The 22,079-nt window shown below is 41.0% G+C and overlaps 1 protein-coding gene and 1 long non-coding RNA gene across 5 annotated transcripts in view; one reads left to right on the top strand and one right to left on the bottom strand.

The window, feature by feature from the left end:
• The window catches only part of LOC122215812 (SLX4 interacting protein), a 179,616-nt gene that overhangs the window by 38,485 nt on the left and 119,052 nt on the right, over nucleotides 1-22,079 (bottom strand). The gene's annotated exons all lie outside the window — the stretch shown is intronic.
• On the top strand, nucleotides 5,015-20,703 carry LOC122215815. Of its 3 annotated transcripts, none has more exons than XR_006200550.1 (6): nucleotides 5,015-5,073; nucleotides 10,258-10,385; nucleotides 12,273-12,642; nucleotides 13,570-13,780; nucleotides 19,206-19,300; nucleotides 20,478-20,703. It is a non-coding gene; the product is annotated as an uncharacterized LOC122215815 (long non-coding RNA). The 3 variants fall into 3 exon arrangements; XR_006200549.1 differs by having other exon boundaries at nucleotides 19,206-19,439; XR_006200551.1 differs by lacking the exon at nucleotides 12,273-12,642 and having other exon boundaries at nucleotides 13,669-13,780; nucleotides 19,206-19,439.

Genomic DNA, 22,079 nt, shown 5'->3' with positions numbered 1-22,079 from the left:
TATTTGTTTCCATTTCACCTAAGTTTTCAAATTTATTAGCTTTTGTAATAGGCACATCACAGATTTGTGGCTCTGTCCTTAAGGACATGCAGTGAACTGCTTTCTCCTACAATGTTTATGTAGACTATCTTCTGTTCTATATTTTCTATTCAGCATTTGTTTGTAACAAACATTCTCCTCAAATTTGTAACAAACAAATCCCCTCAGTTGGGATTTGTATCCCATTTTAAAATGTGCTAGGTCTTTTTTCAATTTTTGATGTGTTCACTTGAGTCATGTACAAAAACAGTAAACATTCCCAAAGTTTATCATCAATCCTGCTATCTCACAGTTCTTAAATAAACCACTATGAAGTTTAAGTAACCACCAACTAGTCTAGAGTCTTTCCAAGGCCCAATCATAAGCCCACTGCTCATATTTAAATCACATGGGGAGTCGGAAGCTCCAAGGCTGGGGTCATTTTCAACTCTACAGATTCTTGTATCCCTAGCACCCAAGAATCTGATGTAGATCTGGGAAAGTTGCAGACACTTGTATTCTTTTTGAAGAGTTCCAAGGGATTCTGATGCACAGTTCAGGTTTGGAAGTCACTGCTCTAAATCTTATTTTATTGAGTTACTGGTATGGAATTAGTAGCAAGAGTCTTGCTAGAGTAATGGTGGTGGTACATTACAAAGTTCTTGAAGATAAACACAAAATGCAAGTCCTATAAGTGAATATAAGAGAGAAATCACCCTTGCTCCTTAAACACAAACAAAGAGGCCTCTAGCAGGAGCACTATAGCAACAGTGAAGAGGCATAGGGAGAAAGCTAATTTCTAAGGCACTCAAGGCCCAAACTACCAAGGCAATTTATGAGAAGCCAATGCATATTAGCTCAATTATTATCGCCTCTCTGGAGGATTTCAAAGAACAAGTCTCATGCCTCCTTTGTTTTCTTTTCTCTCTCTCCCTCTAACTGCCAGATGATCTACCTTTTCACAGAAAAAAAAAAATAAAATCACCACATACTTTTAATTTTTTATTTTCCACAAGTCCCTACAGTTCACCTAAAATGTACATCAATTTGATATGTAAAAATTAAAGTGATAGGTATGCAATGACTTATAATCGTAATTAAGATGCTAATCAGATCACACACAGACTCAGATTAACAAGAAATGTACGATGTTTGCTATGACTCAGGTTTTATTATTTCCGAAACACTACCTTGATATTCCTGTCTTCACTGTCTAAACAAGGAAAAACTTAGAAGAATGTGTAAAGAGAACTTTTTAATGTTGTTCTGCTTACACAGTATTTACTGATAATATAAGTATCAAATGAACAAATAAAAAATACTGGCTAATATAAAAAAATCATCAAACAGAACCTCCAACTTCATTGTATACACATTCTTACCATGAAATTAAGAGAGATATAACAAGACATGTGCTTCCCAATGAGTGGCAACAGGAAATACACCCTATCTAGCACAAAGTATTCTTGCATAAGAAACAACAACATACAAGGGATCTGACCTCATCAAGAGTGTGGGTCTGACTACCAGTTTACAGGAAATACAGGGGCTGGAAGAATATTAACGCCACCATGCAGATGCAGCCAGCCAAACCCAAAATGTGGGAAATTCCAGAGGACACTTGACCTAGTTTCTCTGATAAGTAAACAACAAGAAAAAAAAAAAAAAACAGGAGGGACATTCCCCTAAGTTCAAAGAGATAGTCACCTATTGTAAAGAGAATCAATCAAATGCAGTGAATGTGTGGACCAACCTTGTTTAGACCCTCATTTGAACAACCCAACTATAATAGAATTGAAGAGATAGAGAAATCTGAAGACGGACTATATATCTGATGACATCAAGAATTTTTTTTCTCCCTTGGGACGCCTGGATGGCTCAGTAGGTTAAGCATCCAACTCTTGATTTTGGCTCAGGTCATGATCTCGTGGTTTGTGGGATTGAGCCCTGAGTCAGGCTCTGCACTAACAGTATGGAGCCTGCTTGAGATTTTCTCTTTCCCTCGCTCTCTGCCCCAACCCGACTTGTGCACTTGTGCACATCCACGCTTTCTCTTTCTCAAAATAAATAAACACTAAAAAAAAACCTTAATGGCACTCTGCTCATTAAAAAAAAAAAAAGAAAACTTAGGGGCACCTGGGTGCCTCAGTCGGTTAAGCATCTGACTTCAGCTCAGGTCATGATCTCTCAGTTCATGAGCTAGACACCTGCACTGGGCTCTGTGCTGACAGCTAGGAGCCTGGAGCCTGCTTCAGATTCTGTCTCCCTCTCTGCCCCTCCCCGCTCGCACTCGGTCTCTGTCTCTCTCAGAAATAAACATCTTAAAAAATTTAAAACACCTTATTTTTTAGAGTCAAATACATTGCATCACTCATGTGTACAATATATGATATCCAGGATTTACCTAAAATTATGTGGGAGTGGGGGGCAGGAAGAACAAGTCAGGGGTAAATGAAATAACATTTGGCCATATGTTAAAAATGCGATGCTGCGTGATGGATAAGAGGGGACTCATTGGATAATCTATTGTATGCATCTGAAATTTCTAGTAAGTTTAAAAACAAAAGAGAGAATTCTTTGAAGACTTAAATTTAAAAAAGAAGACCATAATTTGATGAAAACCTTCAAGAACCTTAAAGCTGATGCATTTTTCTTTTAAATATTTATGTTAATATCATCCTTCTTTCAAAGTTTCAGAACATAAGTCACAATTAAAGTTTGCTTTTCTAATTTTCTAACTTTGAAAATAACATTTTACAAAAAAATGCAAAAGCATTCTTTATTGTGTTGTGAATTATAACCATAATCTTTAGAATAATTTTTGTAAGTAGATAACAATTAAAAAGCAACCTAAACAGAAATGATCTAATAGGTGATTGTAAAGCTCTCATCTTCCTTAAGCCTTAAAAGTAAGCACACTATCGCATTTAAAGTAGGGATGATAACCTCGTTCTTTCATGACTACTGGCCCAAGTTGAAAAGGTAACTGATTATAGAAATAGGTATAGATATAGATACATATACATACAGTCTGCAGGTTCAAGCCATACTACCAGCCTGTTACATATGGAGTAAAAAGTGCACCATACTTAAAAAAATATATAGCCTTGCAGTAAAAGGAGCACATGTCCACAGGGCACCTGGGTAGCTCAGTTGGTTAAGTGTCCAACTTCAGCTGAGGTCATGGTCTCACGGTTTGTGAGTTTGAGCTCCGTGTTGGGCTCTGTGCTAACAGCTCAGAGCCTGGAGCCTGCTTCAAATTCTGTGTCTCTCTCACTGTCCCTCCCCCATTTGCGCTCTTGCACTCACGCTCTCTCTCTCTCTCTGTCCCTCAAAAATAAATAAACATTTAAAAATTTTTTTTTAAAGGAGCACATGTCTAAAAGCAGAATCGGGAATCTGACAAAGATAAAGGAGACCCTCCTGCTAAAAACACACAAAATCTGGGTAAAAGAAAAACATGCTTAAGTACATAGCAGAACTCAAAAGAAATGGAAATATCAAGGAAATACCAGAAATGGAGAGGTAAAGAGTAGGAAACGAATGGGCTGACACTCTAATGGCCTATAGAAAAGCTTTAGATCAGACATACACAGGAGAGGACCCAGTCTCCACTGCCCCGAGGAGTAGACACTGCTCCATCACTCCACAAAAACCCCTTTCTCTCTTGATTTGTGTGCTTTTTCTTTTGTTGAATGCTGAGAACTCACCAGCCCCTGAGGCTCCACAAAAGTCTCTCTTAATGTTTCATTGTCCCAAATCTCCCAGCTTCTTGGATACCCATCCCACAGAACTACCTTTCTTCATGTTGTTCCTCATTCCCACCTTCCAAAGGCAAGCATTTTTAGGGTGCCCCTCCGCTCTCGGTCACATGACTGGAGTGGAAGCCAGCCACAGTCCTGCCTTCTTTTCTTCATAGAAGCTTTCTCTCTTCCTTTCACTGGTTTTAGTAGAAGGTTCATATGATAGGAGGCCTTTACACTTGGGACTTGAAAATACTGGACAGTGCAGTGCTTTGGAGTCCCTGAGAGGGAGTCCTGGAGATGTCAGTGAGGCACTGGAGCGGGATGTGAGTTTCAAACTGATACTCACCTAAGCAAGGGCATCAATGCCCTGTATTTCCTTCCATCTTGTGCACTGCACCGTCTGTCCCACTTCCTGCCCTGGCCTCATCTTCTTCACTGGCTTGCTATGTTTGTCTTCATCTCTTCTCAGTGGCATACCTCTCCATGGCCTCTCCCATCACCGAGGTTCTACAAGAAGCTTCTCCTGCTTCTTCTCAGGGTTTTCCTCCACACCAGCCCTGTCCACACCTCCTGTCATCACCTCCCCCCTCCTCAGTCTTGCCCTGGGGTCTACTCAAGCTTACTCTCCATGGGTCTGCTTTTCCTGGTCTACCTGCCCTACACCCCTCCACTCTGCTGATTCCCATCACTGAAACCGCTTCCCACGCATTGGAGCAAAAGCCTTACTTTCTTCTCAGCTCTCTTCCGAAAATACAGCTTTTCTAGAAAAAAGTTCTCTGGGCTCAGGAAAAATAGAAAATTCCTTAGAAACGGAAGGAAGGCCAATATTGTTAAACAAGTTTGGGCTGCACATCTCTGTCTGGGAATTACGTTAGTCAAATAACATAAAATAAATATCACACTGATGGTGAGCTGCTACTGAGGGAGCAGGATGGCAGCACATGGGAGCAGTTCCATACAAGTGAGACATTCTAAAAGTAAAGATTTTACTCTTTCTGATCCTGTAAATGATCTGAGTAGAGGAGTTATAGGGACTGGTGTGAATACAAAATGAATGCCTTTTTTTCATCCTGTCAAAAGCCAGATGTTCCTCTAAAAATAATAATCAAACCATAGTCTTACAACTCGCCCTACCTGTGCCTCTACTACATACAAGAACTATGTGAAGCCCCAGGTACGTCACAAAAACCACTCAGCTCCTGAGGGGCTCAACTGAGGTCAGAGGGAGAGACAACAGTTAAAGGATGATGGTTACAATGTAAGTGCCACAACAAAGACCTGCATTGGGAGCTGTGGGGGCCAAGAAAGGGTATGTCTCACTAAACAAGGGAGAGTAACAAACTAAAGTGGGGAAGGCCATCCCCAAGGAAGGGAAGCATCTAAGCAGAGCCTGGAGGCATCAAGAGGACCATGCTGGAAGGGCTGAGAATGGTGGGCACTGCAGGCATGTCTGTGTCAGACCACAGCTGGGAGGCAGATGAGGCTTAGAGTTCAGGATGAAGAGATGAAGTACAGGGGAGAGATGGGGAGGGATAAGCAAAGGTGCTTGGACTTTGACATGTAGTCAGCTTTACAGCCTAAAGTAAAGGATTTTAACAGGAGTTACTGAGATCCATTAGCATCCCCAGTCATACCTTACAAATACTGATGACTCACTGTGGGTTTCCATTAATATGAAGATCTTGACTAAACTGAGGATCACTTTTTTCCTCACTGATTTGGTTAAACTGGAATACAGTTGATGAATTTGTCAAAGAGTATAATTTAATCTAAAAATCCTAGAAAAAATCTTTGGCAAAATTAATATTTTATTAATTCATTAAAAATAAGGTGTATATAACAATTTTAAATGATGTTTACACTGATTAAGTTAAAAGAGACACTTGATCCTGATTAGTGAATGCCAGCTTTAACCCTGCTGGGAAAAAAATAACATAACATTACTAGAAAGCTAATTAAAATAGGTTGGTACTGGCCTAAGGACAGACATGTAGAAATAGAACTGAAAGTCCAGAAATAAATCCTTGCGTTTACTGATAACTGATTTTCAATAAGGGGGCCAAGACAATTAAATTGGGATACAAAGATCTTTTCAACAAATGGTACTGGGAAAAATGGAAAACCACATGGAAAAGAACAAAGCTGGACCCTACCTCATATCATACACAAAATCAATTCATTAACTCCAACTAGATCAAAGATACAAATGTAAGAGTTAAAACTATAAAAGTCTTAGGAAAAAACACAGGCATAAATCTTCATGGCTTGGGATTAGGCAATGGTTTCTTAGATATAATACAAAAAGCACAAGCCACAACAACAAAAAATTGAATAAATTGGACACCATCAAAATTAAAAACTTTGGTCCATAGGAGAAAAATTTTGCAAACTACCTATCTGATAAGGGACCTGTATCTAAAATATGTGAAGAACTCCTACAACTCAGGGTGCCTGGGTGGCTCAGTTGGTTGAGTGTCTGACCAGCTCAGGTCATTATCTTATGGTTCATGAGTTTGAGCCCCGCATCAAGCTCACTGCTGTCAGCGCAGAGCCTGCTTCAGAGACTCTGTCCCCTATTCTCTGCCCCTCCCCATCATGTGCTCTGGCTCTCTCTGAAAAATAAATAAAACATTTTAAATAAATAAATAACCCCCTACAACTCAATAATTTTTTAAAAAAGTCAATTTAAAAATGAACAAAAGATTTGAATAGATGTTTCTCCAAAAAAAGATATATAAATGGCAGATAAGTACTTGGATACAGGGTAAACATCATTAGCCATCAGGGAAATGGAAATCAAAATCGCAATCAAAGCCACTTCATACCCACTAGGATGACTATAATCAAAATGACAAATAACAAAGTGTTGACAAGAATGTGGAGGAAATGGAATCCTCATACACTTTTGGTAGGAATAGGAAATGGTACAGCTGCTTTGAAAAAGTCGGAAGTTCCTCAACATATTAAACACAGAGATAACAAATTACCCAGAGATTCCATCTTTAGGTATATACTCATGAGAAATGAAAATATATATCCACACAAAAACCTGTGCAAATATTCATAGTAGCATTATTCACAATAGCCAAACAGTGCAAATCCAAGTGTCCCTCAACTGATGAAATGGATAAACAAAATGTGATATATCCACACAATGGAATATTATTTGGCAACAGAAAGAAATGAAGTACTACCAGTAAATGCTTACAACCTGGATGAACATTGAAAACAATATGCTAAGTGAAAGCCAGTTATGAAGAACAACATATTGTAAGACTCCATTTATATAAAACATCCAGAGTAGGAAAAATCAGTAGAGACAGAACTAAATTGGTGGAAACTCTGGGATGGGAATGGGAAGGATGCTGGGTAAAATGGAGAGTAACTGCTAATGGGTATAGAGTTTCTTTACGGAGGAACAAAAATGTTCAAAAAGGGGTTCTGGTGACAGTTGCACAACTTTGTGAATATATAAAAGCCAATAAATTGTAAACTTTACCTTTTAATAGTTTTTTTTAAGTTTATTTTTATTTATTTTTTTGAGAGAGCGAGCAAAGGAGGGGCAGAGAGAGAGGGAGAGAGAGAAAATCCCAAGCTGGCTCCACGCTGTCAGCACAGAGCCAGATGCGGGACTCGATCCCAAGGACCGTGAGATCATGACCTGAGCCAAAATCAAGAGTCAGACACTTAACTGACTGAGCCACCAGGTGCCCCTAAACTGTATACTTTAAATGAGTGAATTGTAGGGTATGTAAATTATATCTCAATAAAGCTGTTATTAAACAAACAAAAAAAGAATGGGATAAAATGCTATTCAACTAAATTGGTGGGAACTGTCAGTGTTCTTAATTCTGAAATCCCCAAATCAAATAAGAAGAATGCTTTCCTCTAACTGAATATGTCAGAGACTTCTAAAATGGGGTATATGACTGGTTGATCATGCTGGTGAATGCTAAGAGGCTACACAGAAAAAATGTTCCCCATCATTTTACTAGATTCATCAAATGCCATCTATGAGCTTTTGATGTGTGAATTCTATAATTTTCCAATAGTAGGCCTCCTTGCCCTACAGTTATCCTAATTAAATTTCACTGGTGTCTTTTAAGAATACCATATACAATTCCAAGTCCCCGAAGTTTATTCAGTCTAATTTTTACTTTTCTAAAATACTAGAGGAATGGGGTGTCTGGGTGGCTCAGTCGGTTGAGCGTCCAACTCAGCTGTGCTGACAGCTCAGAGCCTGGAGCCTGCTTCAGATTCTGTATCTCCCTCTCTCTCTGTCCCTTTCCCACTAGTGTGCTCTCGCTCTCTCTCTCTCTCTCTCTCTCTCAAAAATAAACATCAAAAAATTTATTTTTTAATAAAATAAAATACTAGAGGAAAAAATGATTTAATAAGCTGGAAATGGGGGGGTGGGGAGCATGAAAAAGCTTCCTCATAAGAGAACTATTTATAAACTCTATACTTTTGCTATTAAAAAGTATTTTACTAAAATAAGGATAAACTTGCACACTGCAAAAATTTTAGTCTTCCAAAAGTTCACATTACCTTGAAAGGAAACCCAGAAGCTGTTTTATTTTCAAATATATCTTAAGAAGAAAGATTTCCTAAGTGTTTCAAAAATGTTTTCTATTTAAGAGAAGCCTTTACAAGTCATTCTTTAAATAATGAGAATTTCTTTTCCCCCAAGGGAATAATTTCTACTGCAGTGTTTCTAAGAATATACAGGGTTAAAACCGTGTAAAATAGATTTTCTCACAGTTAGGGGAGAGTGAAACACCGCAAATAGGAAACCAGACAGCTCGGGGGTCAAAACACTACACTTCCAGGTCAGACTTCTGGTTGCAATTAAGTAAAATTCCTGCAAATATTTGTAAGGAAATCATATTTTTGGTGTCTCCTTTCAGCCCTTGTAACTTCTTACTTTCTTTAACAGCAACTTGTATTTGTGGGTATATACATATGTATATTATTTATTAAAGACACACAGAAATACAAAAAAACATAAACATTTAGGTACATAACACACCAACCTATGACCCCAGAATGGCAATTTGATCTTGGACTCAAAGGTAAAATGAGCATTTGTTCTAGGCTTCCATTTTTTTATGTTTCAGATTATGCGGACCCAGTTTTGTTTTTGCTTGACACAGACATGGATAATTTGGTTCTCAAGACATTTTACAAAATAGGTTAAGCCAAGTTTCCCATTAGATTGCATGGTTCATGATCAAATAGTTAAATTTGAATCTGACTGGAGTTTTGGCTGTAAGTAATAACAGCACTGTGTTAGAACAACAAATGTAAACAAGGTCCACAATTAAATGTACCTGAGTAGTTATTAAATATGCTTTCTACTCAACTCCCTGGGAATAGCCCAGAAGCTCACAGCACTTCAAAAAAATACCTACCTCAGAAATCTGTGGTGGATTCACTGACAGACAGATATTCCCTGTTTTAGGTGTTATTACAGTGAGTATAAAATTATTTTGATTAAAAACAATTAAGCAGTAAACTGAGAATCGTAACCATAAAAAAATATTTTCATTTTAGATTTTCCACTTTCACTCTATTAGGGTGACATGTTAGGGAATTTGAAAATGAAAGCACTCTGGTTTTTCATCATCATTTGGGTTGTAGTCCCCACAATTCCCAAGGTATTTAGTTAGCGAATCTCAGTCCCAAAGTGTTAAACCACTGCATGTTCTCCTGAACAAGGGCCTCTTCGCTCGTCTGTCCTCTGTACCCTTTTAAAATCAAAAGGTTTTTACAGATATTTAGACTGTTAGATAACTACTATTTTCTCTCTCAAGCTTCTTAATGGCTATTAAATATTAGTGATGTGAAACTCAATTACTACAAATCTTAAACTCTTGGCATGTGACTGGAGAGCCCAGCCAAAGGAAAAGAATTTAAAGGGAACAGACAAGTTGGTAAGGGCTACAGGCACTTCCCAGACATCGGAAGGGTACTGCTGTAGCATAATGCACATAAAACTCCCAAGAAATGAATAGTACATGCCAAGGCAAATAGTTTCCACTCTACCTTGTCATCCCACACATTAAAAAATTATATGCAACCCCTAGGAGAAAAGGCCACTGCTTTATGAGTGGCAGCGGGAGGGTGGGGCAGAGGCGCTTTTCCTCATTAGTATCTGCCCAACACAGGAGAGGTGGCCACTTGTTACGACTTTATCTGGGAGGTACCAAAAGAAAGTGGAGCTTCACAAGAGTCTCACTAGCCTTGTGCCCCCCCACCTCTCACCTCAACATATAAGTGCGTAAAAATCACTTGCACAACACAAAGCCAGTGCCACATGGAACACATTCCCAGAATGCTGGGAGAAACCACAATTTTCACTGGGTGAACCAGAGAGAATTACAGGCCTCCCATTCAGTTGTCACCATTAGAAATGAGGTGACAAAATAGATCCCCAAAAGAAACGTTGTGTTTTTTTTGTTTTGTTTTTTTTGTTTTTTTTTTTAAATCTCAGCCCTGTTATCAGTTGAAAGGCCAGTGACTTCCTCTTCCACCCCTTCTCCTCCGGACCCCAGAAGAGCAAGAGTGATGACCAGTTCTACCTGACCACCAAATGGAATCTGCCTTTGGAATGAATATCTGGTAATAAATCATCAGTCTTCACAGAACTGGTAAATAGGCAGGGCTCTCAGCCAACTAGGACAACTCCTTAGGAAAAAAAAAAAAAAAAAAAGGTCTTGCAATCACCGTTTGATGACAAAGATCTTTCTGGAACGCCAGAGTCCCAGGGGATCTGGTAGACTGGTTTTGAACTGCCCAGTTCCGGAATATGCAGAAATGTGGGAGCCTTGAGTCTGAATGTAAATGTGAACATGCAGACTCAAAAGGAATACTGGAATTGCATCACCAGGAAAGCAACAGAACTGGCTTTGTAACGTGAAACTAAGCAGTGGCAATATGGACCTTGTTTTATGAGGGAAAAATCATTGTCTTTTTGGTGTGCGTGGTAGGAGGTTAGGGGAGAAGGGTAAGGTGGGAGAGATGGAAGCAGCTTACTCACAGGCCAGTAGGATCAATTCAGTAAGGTTCATGGTAACATTGGCAAAGTTTTCCAGGTGGTTGAACTGAAGTGTGATAACCTCTTGGTGTGGCAGAAAGAATCCTAACCTGTTTTGAAGCTTTGTATACTGGGGGCGGGGGGGGGGGGGGGGGGGGGGCGGGGACTTTTGTGTGTTTTAATTTCTTGTAAAATTGAAAAGTGAACAAAAGATCGGCCATTGAAACTGGCAATTTCCACAACAGGTGACTGTAACAAATGGAAATATTAACGCTTAAAGGGTTTAAGGATTTTGTTTTCTTGCCATTTATTACAACAAATGGTTAGCAAAGTCTCCCCAGATTTTGCGAATGCAAAGCATCTTGTGTTGTCGGTCCTGTTTTTAGCACACTTTTAGTAAAAAGTGTAAAACTTTAAGTCCTGCAAATTGCCCCTTCCTGGAAAAATCATCTTTGCTGACACTGTGGCACATTCACCAGAGGGCTTAGAGGCACTTGCTTTCATTACTGCCCTTTAAGCTTCTCATGTGGATGAAAGCCTAGAAAATGTTTTTATTGAGTACACTATGGGAAGAAATGTAAATAATAAGCAAAGCTATTTAAACACAAGTGTAAAAAGAAAACACATGTTTCCACTGCGCCCTAGGACAAATCTAAGGAAATCCATTTCTATTTGTAAAGGGCTGCGAATATAAAAAAACAATGCCTAAATATTAAGAATATTTACCAGAACAGTAAGTAATTGAAAATGTGTTGTGCTGTTTTGCTGTTTTTCAAACCACGCGAGGGCCCAGTTCTCCCCCTTCAGTCACCCAATGTCTGACTGCCCTAGTCTGAGGACCCCTCCATGTCTGCTTGTGTGACTGCAGCCCAGCTCCGCGGCCACAGCTGGTGTGCGGGACAGGAGCGAAGGCTAACACTCCATGGGAACAGCTGACAGATGTCAAAAGTGGCCGCTGCAGTGAGCAGTGTTTGTCAAGGGCCTATGCTTTCTCAGGGTTAACAGTTGTTGGATGTACAGTAATTTCTACTGTTGTTAATGTGTAAGGATCGATGGTGTTTCACGGCAAGTTTCCCCTGTCTTCTTGGGAAATGCCTGCCACTTTATGTGGAGGAAGGGCTGGGCTCACAGGGAAAAGGGTTTCACTTGCAAAATTTATTTTAAATAGGAAAAGGCCCTGTTTTCAATGGGCTGGGAAAATAAATACAAACCAAAACAAACTGCACATATACAACTTTGCACTCATGGGGACGCCGGAGAGCAGGGCTCACAATCAGGCCTGTGTCTGAAGAGCAAAGAGAAAGCTTTCTTTGGCAGGTACCATACACTGGGCGTTGGGGAAAGGAGGGGAACATTTCTCAGACAGAGGGAAGAATAGGAAGAACTTGCTTGTTTTGGCGATTCTTGCCTTTTCTCCTCTGGTGTGAACACCCACTGATTTCCTAACATGGTGGTAATGTGCCCCACCACAGAATGCTGCGTGGGTGTGGATGAAGAGAGAGGAAGCCTGGTAATTCAGCCCTGAACATTCGCAGAAGATACCTTGGATGCCACAAAAGAATGAGCAGACGGCTCCATGCATTGGCTAAAGATGGAAGCTAAGATTTTAGAGGCGCATTCAGCTTAGAAGAAAAGCCAAAAAGAAAGCCACTGCAGACAGAAACCACAGTACCCAGGAAAATTTAATTTATTTTATGGCATTTTCCAAAGGACTGGGTTTCTTAGATGTTAAATGCAAGAACAAGGTTATACAAAATGGAATAATAGGCAGTAAAAAAAAAATTTACTGCTCTACAAACACAAAAATGTAGTGAACCTCTAATATTTAGACAATGCACTAAGGTAAGTGCTTGGAGCAGAAAGATGAGCTCTGTTTTGGGGTCTGTTTCTCCCTTTCCATCTTGTGATCAGAGAAGAGGGGATATAAAACCCAAACAAAGATATTCACATTGTAGTTCAGGCAGAACACTGCTCCTGGCTTTCACATGGTTAACTGAAAGACAGCTTTGTTTTCATGATTAGAGGAAAGTTTTATTAAGAGAAAACAAACACATATATACACATACACACACACTCTCTCTCTCCCCCCTTAATCGGGATACTGAAGCAGTGAAGACCGCCCAGATATCAGACAGATGCATTTCCACACCGCCTCTGACACTTACTAGCTCTGTGACCTCAGGCAAGTTGCTCACACCCTTGAGTTTGTTTCTTGTCTTCAGATCAAGGGTTAAGAATGCTGGCTAGAAGGAGCTACCCTAAGGATCTGCCATGGGTATGCAGACCCGGCACAGAGCTGGTAGCTAGCAGGCTGAAGCTCAGAAACAGGGAACTAGTAGGGGCATGGATGCTAACAGAACCTGGGATGGGGGGCTCTGGAGGCTATGTTTAGTCCCTAGGTGCCACAGAGCCAGGACATAATGCAGCTAATCTTACACTGGGGTAGGATGTTGTTCTGACTTTCTGAAAACCAATTGAAAACTACTATTTAATAATTTGTAACTGGGGCACCTGGATGGCTCAGTCGGTTAAGCGTCCTACTTCGGCTCAGGTCATGATCTCACGGTCTGTGAGTTCGAGCCCCGCATCGGGCTCTGTGCTGACAGCTCAGAGCCTGGAGCCTGCTTCGGATTCTGTGCCTCCCTCTCTCTCTGCCCCTCCCCTGCTCATGCTCTGTCTCTCTCTCTGTCAATAATAAATAACATTTAAAAAAATTATAAAAAATAATTTGTAACTCATGACCAATTTCACCTCTACCTTTTGTTGAAGGGGTAAGCGATGTTGCAATGGAAGCATGCCCCAAAGCCTTGACAAATGAACATGTGACTGGTGAACAGAAACTACAATTTGTTCCTTTATTTCTTCCAGTGCTTGCGTTCCTCCTGAGTAACAGGCTCCGCACTGGGTGCTGAACAGCACAAGAGCCCTGGCCCTCGAAGGAAATGAAGTCTGTCTGGGAAGCAAGGAAGCAACTGGACTGGTAAGTGCTGCTACCGCTGAGGGTGGACTGAGCACATGGGAAAGGGTGGAGGCAGCTCCCAGAGAGAGGTGCACAGAATCAGATAGAGCTCCTCAGGAGGAGTGACACCCAGGCACAGGCCTGCAGGAGGAGGAGGAGATGACCCACCAATGTGGAAAGAGAAGAGAGTTGCAGGGAGAGGAGGGCAACATGTGCAAAGACGCAGAGGTAAGAGTATGATGTTCTGGGGCCTGTGAGTCAGGCTGCAGTGACAAGTTGATAAATGACCACAGAAGCTCTCCCAAGATTGCCTGGCCAAAGCCATCTGGGACCAGCGACTCCTCTCCCTCTTGGAAGAGAGGGGCTCCTCTTGAACTTGGCCTCCCATGGGTCCAGTTGTAGGTCTAGCAAAATCTATAAGCACTGGGCAGTTGGCTCGCCTAGAATTCTCCTGAATAGCCAGACCGCTTGGTGCCTGAATCTGGTACTAAAATGTTTGCCACTGTGCCAAGTGATTGCCCTATGTTCCCCCAGAATGCTCTGCACAATGGTGGGGGGCCAACATGGAGAGGACACTACTGCCAGGCCTGTTCCTGGGCAGGCAGCCACCTTGGGGCATGAGAGGTAGTTGCTGAGAAGGCTAATGACCATGACAGACATGGTGTCTACAGACCATGAAAGCCCAAGAGTGGATGTGTCATCTGGTGACTGGATAGCCTAAAATCTGCAGTCAACTAAGGCCCATGGCTGGCCAAGTCACTTGGTCCACTAGAGGGCCACAACTCAGTAGTAACCTTGGGAGGAACTCTGTCAGTGGCTCAATCCACTGACATCTTTGGCTTATTGGTTAACAGATATGTGCATAACTCCGAATAAAATGGAAAGCATACTTTAGGCCCTACTTAAACTGTATGCTATAGGCTGAACTGTATCTCTCCAAAACTTCTATGTTGAAATCCTAATCCCCAGCACCTCAGAAGGCAACTGTATTTGGATACAGAATCTTTAAAGAGGTAATTAAGCTAAAATGAGGTCATTAGAGTGGGCCTGAATCCAGTATGACTGGTGTCTATATTACATAAAAGGAAAACAGAACACAGATACAAATAAAGGGAAAATCACGTGAAGCCAAAGGGAGAAAATGGCCACATCTACAAGCCAGGGAGACAGGCCTCAAAAGAAACCAACCCTGCTGACACCTTGATCTCAGAATTCCAGCTTCCAGAACTATGAGAAAATAAATTTGTCTAAGTCACCCAGTTGGTGGTAATTTTTTACGGGAGCCCTAGCAAATTAATACATTATATAATAGAAAAAAAGTCTAGGTCTGGTGAACAGGGGCCTGACTTGGGCTACCTTGAAGGAGAGCCACAGCCTCTTACCCAGTCCCCAGATTTGACTCAGTTCTCAGAACTGTATCTCCTTGAATAGAAAGCCAGGCATCCCTCAAGTCAGGACTATAAATCTTTCACTTGGGATGTACAGCTGTTTACTACAGTTCCTGTGCAATGAGAAAAGGGGAATAACCAGAATTTTTGAGAATGATTAGACACTGGCTCTGAGACAATGCTAATTCTTGGGGTTCCAGATCTCCATTATGATCCCCAGAGTGTGATAAGTAGAAACTTGTTTCAATTAATCTCCCAGAGGGCCCAGCGGGTCTGTGAAAATCTGTACTTCTCTTCTCATTTGATGAGTACATAATTGGGATAAACTTATCCTGCAACCATGTTGGACTTGGACTAAACTTGGACTCCATGTCTCATGGAGTGCTACATAGTAAGGAAAAGCCAAAAAAAAGTCTCTGGAGTTCCCTTTCCCCATCAAAACCAAAAGCAATCTAATCCCTGGAAATCAAAGAGTTCATTCTGTCAAAGAGTTCATTCAAGTTTTTGCACCCTGCAACTCTTACTACTAAGAAATAAGCACAAACACTTGTAGGTATGTTTGTGTTTCTTTGACCTAATTAAATGACCTGGAAGAGTGACAGCTTGAGTGACCCGTTTATTAGCAGATAAAAATTTGTGCCTGGCTAATCAATGGCTCTGCTCAACAGGATAGTATCAACCAGAAGCGAATGAATGCAATGATATAACCTCATTTGGGGTGGAGAAACAAAATCTGTCCAGTGGGCAGAATGTTCAAGAGTACACTTTGGGTCCATTTGGCCTGTAAGGAAAAATAGCCTGAAGAATGTATGTGTGTGTGTGTGTGTGTGTGTGTGTGTGTGCATGCACACACACACACACACATTCATTCACTCATTCACTGGTAAGAACTCAGAAGGACTGGTGACAAGGACATTTGGGGAAAAGCTACGTGGAGTGTGTGTGAAAGTATGTGTACCTTATGTGAATGTTCTCCAAAAGACTCCATTAAGAAGTTCTTGTAATGAGCTGGACAAAATGACCTGCACATGGATGTTGGCCAGCCTCTTACCCCAGGTGCCATTTTATCTGCTTAAAGGGCTCGTGAGCCATGTGGGGTTGGTGGCAAGGATGAATATTATGCTTGGACTCAACAACATGGACTTAACCTCACCAACACGGAGCCCTGCCAAATGCCAAATCTACCAACAGCAACAATTAACAGGAGTCTCTCTACCAACTCTCTTATTGTAAGAAGATGGCTCCATGGTCAGTGGTGGTGGGTGATTATAATGGACCTCTTTCATTACAGAGGAGACAATACTTTCACTGGAATGGACCCTTTATTTGGGATTTGGATGTGTTTTCTATGTCTGCCATGTTTTTGGCAGCCACGTCACCCACGGACTTACTGAAGGCCTCACTCACTATCACCGCCACAGTGTTTCTGACCAAGAAACTCATTTTACAAATAAGCGAGTATATTCATAAAATTCAATGGTCCTACTAAGCAACCAAGCAAGGATCAAATGCAGCTGGCCTTAGAGAGTGGTAGAAGGGTCTACTGAAAATTCAGTTGTGATACAAACTGGGGTGAAGTCCTAAAAGATCTACTAAATGCTGTGACCAGAAGAATAATATGTGTTCCCTTGGCAAGAATTCCTGGAACCAGGGAGTGGAAGTGGGAAGTGACCACCTCAGCAAAAGCTCGCTTTCCATCCTCATGACTGTGCTTCATTGGTATTCAAAGGAAGACTGGAACAGAGAGGATAACAATGACCCAGGCTGAGGGTTAAATGTGCCACATAATTCCAGGTTTTTTACGCCATTAGACAAACAGACCAAAAGGGGAGTAGAAACGTTGGCCCATAATGACACAACAGATGCAAGTGGATAAAACACGGGGAGTATAACGGCTCTATCTAGTGGCGCATTTCCAGTGTTAAAAGTTAATGAGAACTGTGGCAACCTCAAAAAGGCAGGACCACCGCTGGCCCAAATCCCAATGAAAGTTTGGATCACCTTGCCAGGTAAAGAATCCTGATCAGCTGAGGTACTGGCTAAGGGCCAAGGGAATATGAAATAAATGTTAAAGGAAGGCAGATACAAACACCAACTATTTATTGCAAAAGTTAGAATGGTGGCATCTTCCTATCCTGTCATCCTCGCTGTATCGTGTATATATTTATATGTTAACTAAGTTTTTTAGCTTTGTGTTTCCTTACTATTCTATGCAAGGTATGTAAACTTCTTAACTTAGTCAATAAATTAACAAATGTGAGCTGTGAATGAACATCACCCAGAAAGCCTGGGTTTAGACTAGGGCATGAGACTCTGGGTTCTCTCTGTCTGTGTGCCTGTCTGTCTGTCTGTCTGTCTCTCTGTCTCAGAGGAGATGCTGAGCTTACTTCCTCTGCCGTTGGGAGAACTGTGTCTTTAGGCAGAAGCCTGTTGTTTGGAAGTTTGTGGACGAAGGAAGCCAAGAGGAAAACTTGAATGGTTATTTTGTAACTTGTGTCCACTCACCAAAACTTCTGATCATCCTCCCTGGGTTTTGGCAACTTCCCTCGTTGTAACATCCCACTTTGCCAAGGGAAGAGACAAACATTCTGCCCTTCGTGGCTTACCTGCAAGCAGGGTACAGCCATGGGACCTAGTTTCACATTGCAGTGGCTCACAAGGGGCAGCATGGTGCTGTGGCCACGTGCCTGGAAATCAATCTTCTTCAGACTGGGGTGGAGGTTGATACCCGGTCTTGACTGTAGCTGAAATGGCACATGTACCAAAGCCGTCCTCATCTCATGGCTGACGCTTTGCTGCCTGTGTGCCTTTGGAGGCCTCCCACAGGTACATCCTGTGAGCTATCTAATAATGTCTTTAATTGACTCTGCTTAAGAACGAGACCCATTCTGCTAGTCTCAAGCAGAAATGAAATTAAATAAAGGATATTAGGCAATTAAGGTTCCTGACCAAAGAAAGTTTTAAGCTGGACACTATCACAGTTTTGTTTTCGAAAGACCACTCTGGCAGCAGAGGTGTAGATGAATTGGAAGGAAAATCAGGAGGCTGTGGCAGTAATTCAAGGGCTGATTAAGAAGGCCTTGACCAAGGAAGGGACAATGGGAACAAGAGAAAAAATTAAGAAGAAAAAGGCAAACAACCCAATACAAAGATGAGCAACAGCTGTAAATATGCAGTTTAGTCAATATGTACATTAAAGTGAAAGACAAAAATCAAAGCACAGCATCTCCTTTTCTGACTTTTGGCCTGTCAAACTGGGAAAAATTAAAACACTGTAATACCTAGCACTGGCAAGGCTAAGGGGAAAACATTAATGAGACAGAATTGACAGAAATCGACAGTGAAGTCTTTTAAAAAACTTTATCACAACATTAATTTTTACTGAATCTGTTGAAATGACAGGTGACTTTAAAAAGATGAAGCTATCAGCAAATGTCTGTGCTATGCTGTCTGCTGAGTTTGTCAATACTTCCTGTGGTCCTTTATATTGTAAGATTAAGGAAATGGTCTCAAAACTATTTATGCTATTTTTTTATAAAAAAAAAAACAACTCAGAGCATGAATAATACTAAATTTTATCTGAGTAATCAGCAAAGTTACCTAGAGACTTCAGCTCAGCCAGCACTGTGTGCTGAGTATCTGTACTGTGATGAGGCACATTATTGTCACATGGATCTAGAAATAGAAAAAGGTAAGAAACTCATGCAAATGAGAGAAGTTTTCTGCTTTACACAAAAGCATAAACCACTCACATTCATCCAAACCACCAAACAGTAACGACAACTCTATTTTCAGGGAACATGAGACAAAGAACTGGATACTGAGGAGGAAATAGGCAAGGCCTTACGGTTAGCGGCTTTGAAATTGCTCTTGAAAAAGGCATTTAAGTAAGATTATGGGAACAGCTGAGAACAGGCAGTTAGATAAACGTAGAGAGATGTCTTTGGCTCTGAGGCAAGAGTAAAAGCACGTATTCAGATTCCACTTTTTTGTGGCGCTGTGAATAAACAATATAAAGTGGCAGTATATCAGTGCGTGTATCCACTTCGTCCCTGCAGGTACACACAGCCTAGAGCAAGATGAACCTCTTTGTGAAAAGGAACCTTGTGGTAGACACAGATGAACAATGCTCTTTCCTTTTGGAAATTAACCAGTGAATATGAAGTTAAACACCTATAACCAGAAACAGAGTTATCTGCTTACGCTCTAGAGTTATGCAGCAAAGTGAAGAAGAAAAGTGGTTCTGTGGGTGGCAAAGAATCGATCTTTGCCAGTGAAGGAGTGGGAGAAAGGTAAACCGATTATAACGCAGTCACAGTACAATGTGACAAATACATTAAAGGTGGTAAGTGCCAGAAGAAGACAAACTGAGGAAGACTTTGGAGAAGTAATATTTAAGTTGGGTCTTAAAGGTTAAGTAGGAGCTTTCCAGACAAAGGTAAAACCTGTAAATGTAAAGGCAGAGGGATAAGGAATGCAGGCTTGTGGGAGACAGGAAAGTGAGTAGCAGGAGGAGACAAGGCAGGATGGGGAGGTTATGGAAACCCTTGACCTTACTAGGAAGAGGAAATATATAACATGTGTGTAATTTATCATCTGTACAAGCATTTATTAAGTACCTACTGCAAAGCAGAAAATGTCCTCCAAGCTGGAGACACAATGGTAATAAAAGGGGCAGAGCCTGTCTTCAGGCGGCTTACATGTCTGTGGAGAGACAGACATTCATGAAATGGTGTTCAGGATGCTTGTGGGCCTATAACAAGGAGACCTGTCTCCAGGATAAGCTTCCTGAGGAGTGATTTTGAGCAGAGAGAAGACTGAGCACAGGGAAAGTAGAGACCAGGGCTCCAACATGGGCAGAGGCAGCAAGATGAGTAGAAGAATGGAGATTAGGAAGAAAGGAATTAAGCTGCTATGACTGGAGCAAGAAAGAAGGAAAAAGTGAGACAAGATGAGGCTGGACAGGCAGCTACTCGAAGGACCCTAGCTTGCACCCTTGGAGCCTTGGGGAAGAGGTTCACAAGGCCAGACCTCTGATTTTAAGGGATAACACGAACTGAATGAAGTGTGAAGAGCAGGCGAGGCACTGGCCAGAGCAGGCGCAAGGAAGCCAGCCAGGGGGCTGCTGTGGGGGCGCAGGTATCCAGGGGAGGCGGGAGCAGGGACTGCTTGCTGGCAGCAAAGGAGGGGACTGGCTAAGGTATGAACATCACAAGATATGCTCCATTAAAGATTAACTGTTACCAGAAGTAGAAAGGAAAGGGAAGATAGTGCTTTCACTCCAAGTTAACTTTCAGCGAGGAATACTTAACACAGCTTTTCTCCTACAGAGTGAACAATACAGCGGTGCATTATATCATCTTGCCTCCCTCTGGCACTCACTACTTATCTCAGTACAGGGAAGCCAGTGCTCATTCCACAAGTGGCCAGTCACTGGAGGCTCCAAGAGGCAATCCAAGAGGCAAACGCAGGCTTCTCCTTGTTTGTGCTTGTGCAGTTAAATAAACCAAGTCAAAGGCAAATGACAAACTTGCAGCATATAAAACATACAAAGTATTCATATCCTTAAGGAGTATTTATAAACTAATAAAAATATGAACATTAAAATAAAAACATTATAAAGAAATTGAAGTGTGCAAACATGTATATCATCAGGATATTTGCTGTACTGCTGTTTATGACAGTGTAAACACTAGATGCAACATAAATGTCCCACCAATAAAAGAGAGTATGGATATTTAATGGAATACTACATACATTAAAAATGGTGATGTGAACCCTGCATGGCCAAAACAATTCTGAAAACCATTAAGAAAGTTGGAAGACTCCTATTTCCTAATTTCAAAATTTACTACAAAGTTATGGTAACCAAAACAGTGTGGTACTGGCATAAAGACAGACATCTAGAACAATGGAATAGAACAGAGAGCCCAGAAATAAACTCTCACATTTATTTATTTATTTTTTTAATTTTTAATGTTTATTTTTGAGAGAGACAGAGAGAGACAGAGAGACAGAACATGAGCGGGGGAGGGGCAGAGAGAGAGAGGGAAACACAGAAACCAAAGCAGGCTCCAGGCTCTGAGCTGTCAGCACAGAGTCTGACATGGGGCTCGAACTCATGAAGCGTGAGATCATAACCTGAGTTGAAGTCAAACAGTTAACCAACTGAGCCACCCAGGCACCCCTAAACTCTCACATTTATGATCAAAGATTTCCAATAAGGGTGCCACGACCACTTGATGGGGGAAAGGACAGACATTCCAACACATGGTGGTGGGACAACTGAATATCTACATGCAAAGGAATATAGTTGGACCATTTCCTTAAAATTAACTCAAAATGGATCAAAGACATAATGAAAAGGAACAAAACCTATAAAACCTATAAAGCTCTTAGAAGAAAACACAATTTTTGAAAAGCTTCATGTCACTGGATTCGGTAATGAAGCACAGGTGGCAAAATATGAAATACATAAATTGACTACATCAAAATTTAAAATATTCGCACATCAAAGGACACTATTGAGAGTGAAAAAGCAACACACAATGGGAGAAAATATTTGCAGGTCATATACCTGATAAGGAATTAATATCCAGAATATATAAAAGAACTCCTCCAACTCAAAAACAAAAAAGCAAACAACCCAATTAAAAAACAGGCCAATGACACAGACAGACATTTCCCCAAAGAAGATATGCAAATAGTCAATAAGTACATGAAAAGATGGTCAAAATCACTACCCATGAGGGAAACACAAATTGAAGCCACAATAAGATACCACTTCACAACTGCTAGGATGGCTATTATCAAAACCAGAGAAAATAAGTACCGGCAAGATTATGGAGGAACTGGGATCCATTCTTGGTGAGAATGTAAAACATAGTCACTGTGGAAAACAGGATAACAGTTCCTCAAAAAAATTAAACCAA

Source organism: Panthera leo, chromosome A3 (genome assembly GCF_018350215.1).
Source record: "Panthera leo isolate Ple1 chromosome A3, P.leo_Ple1_pat1.1, whole genome shotgun sequence".
NCBI classification, from domain to species: Eukaryota; Metazoa; Chordata; class Mammalia; order Carnivora; family Felidae; genus Panthera; species Panthera leo.
The sequence above is the reverse complement of the archived record's forward strand: the minus strand, read 5'-3'. Positions and strand labels throughout refer to the sequence as shown.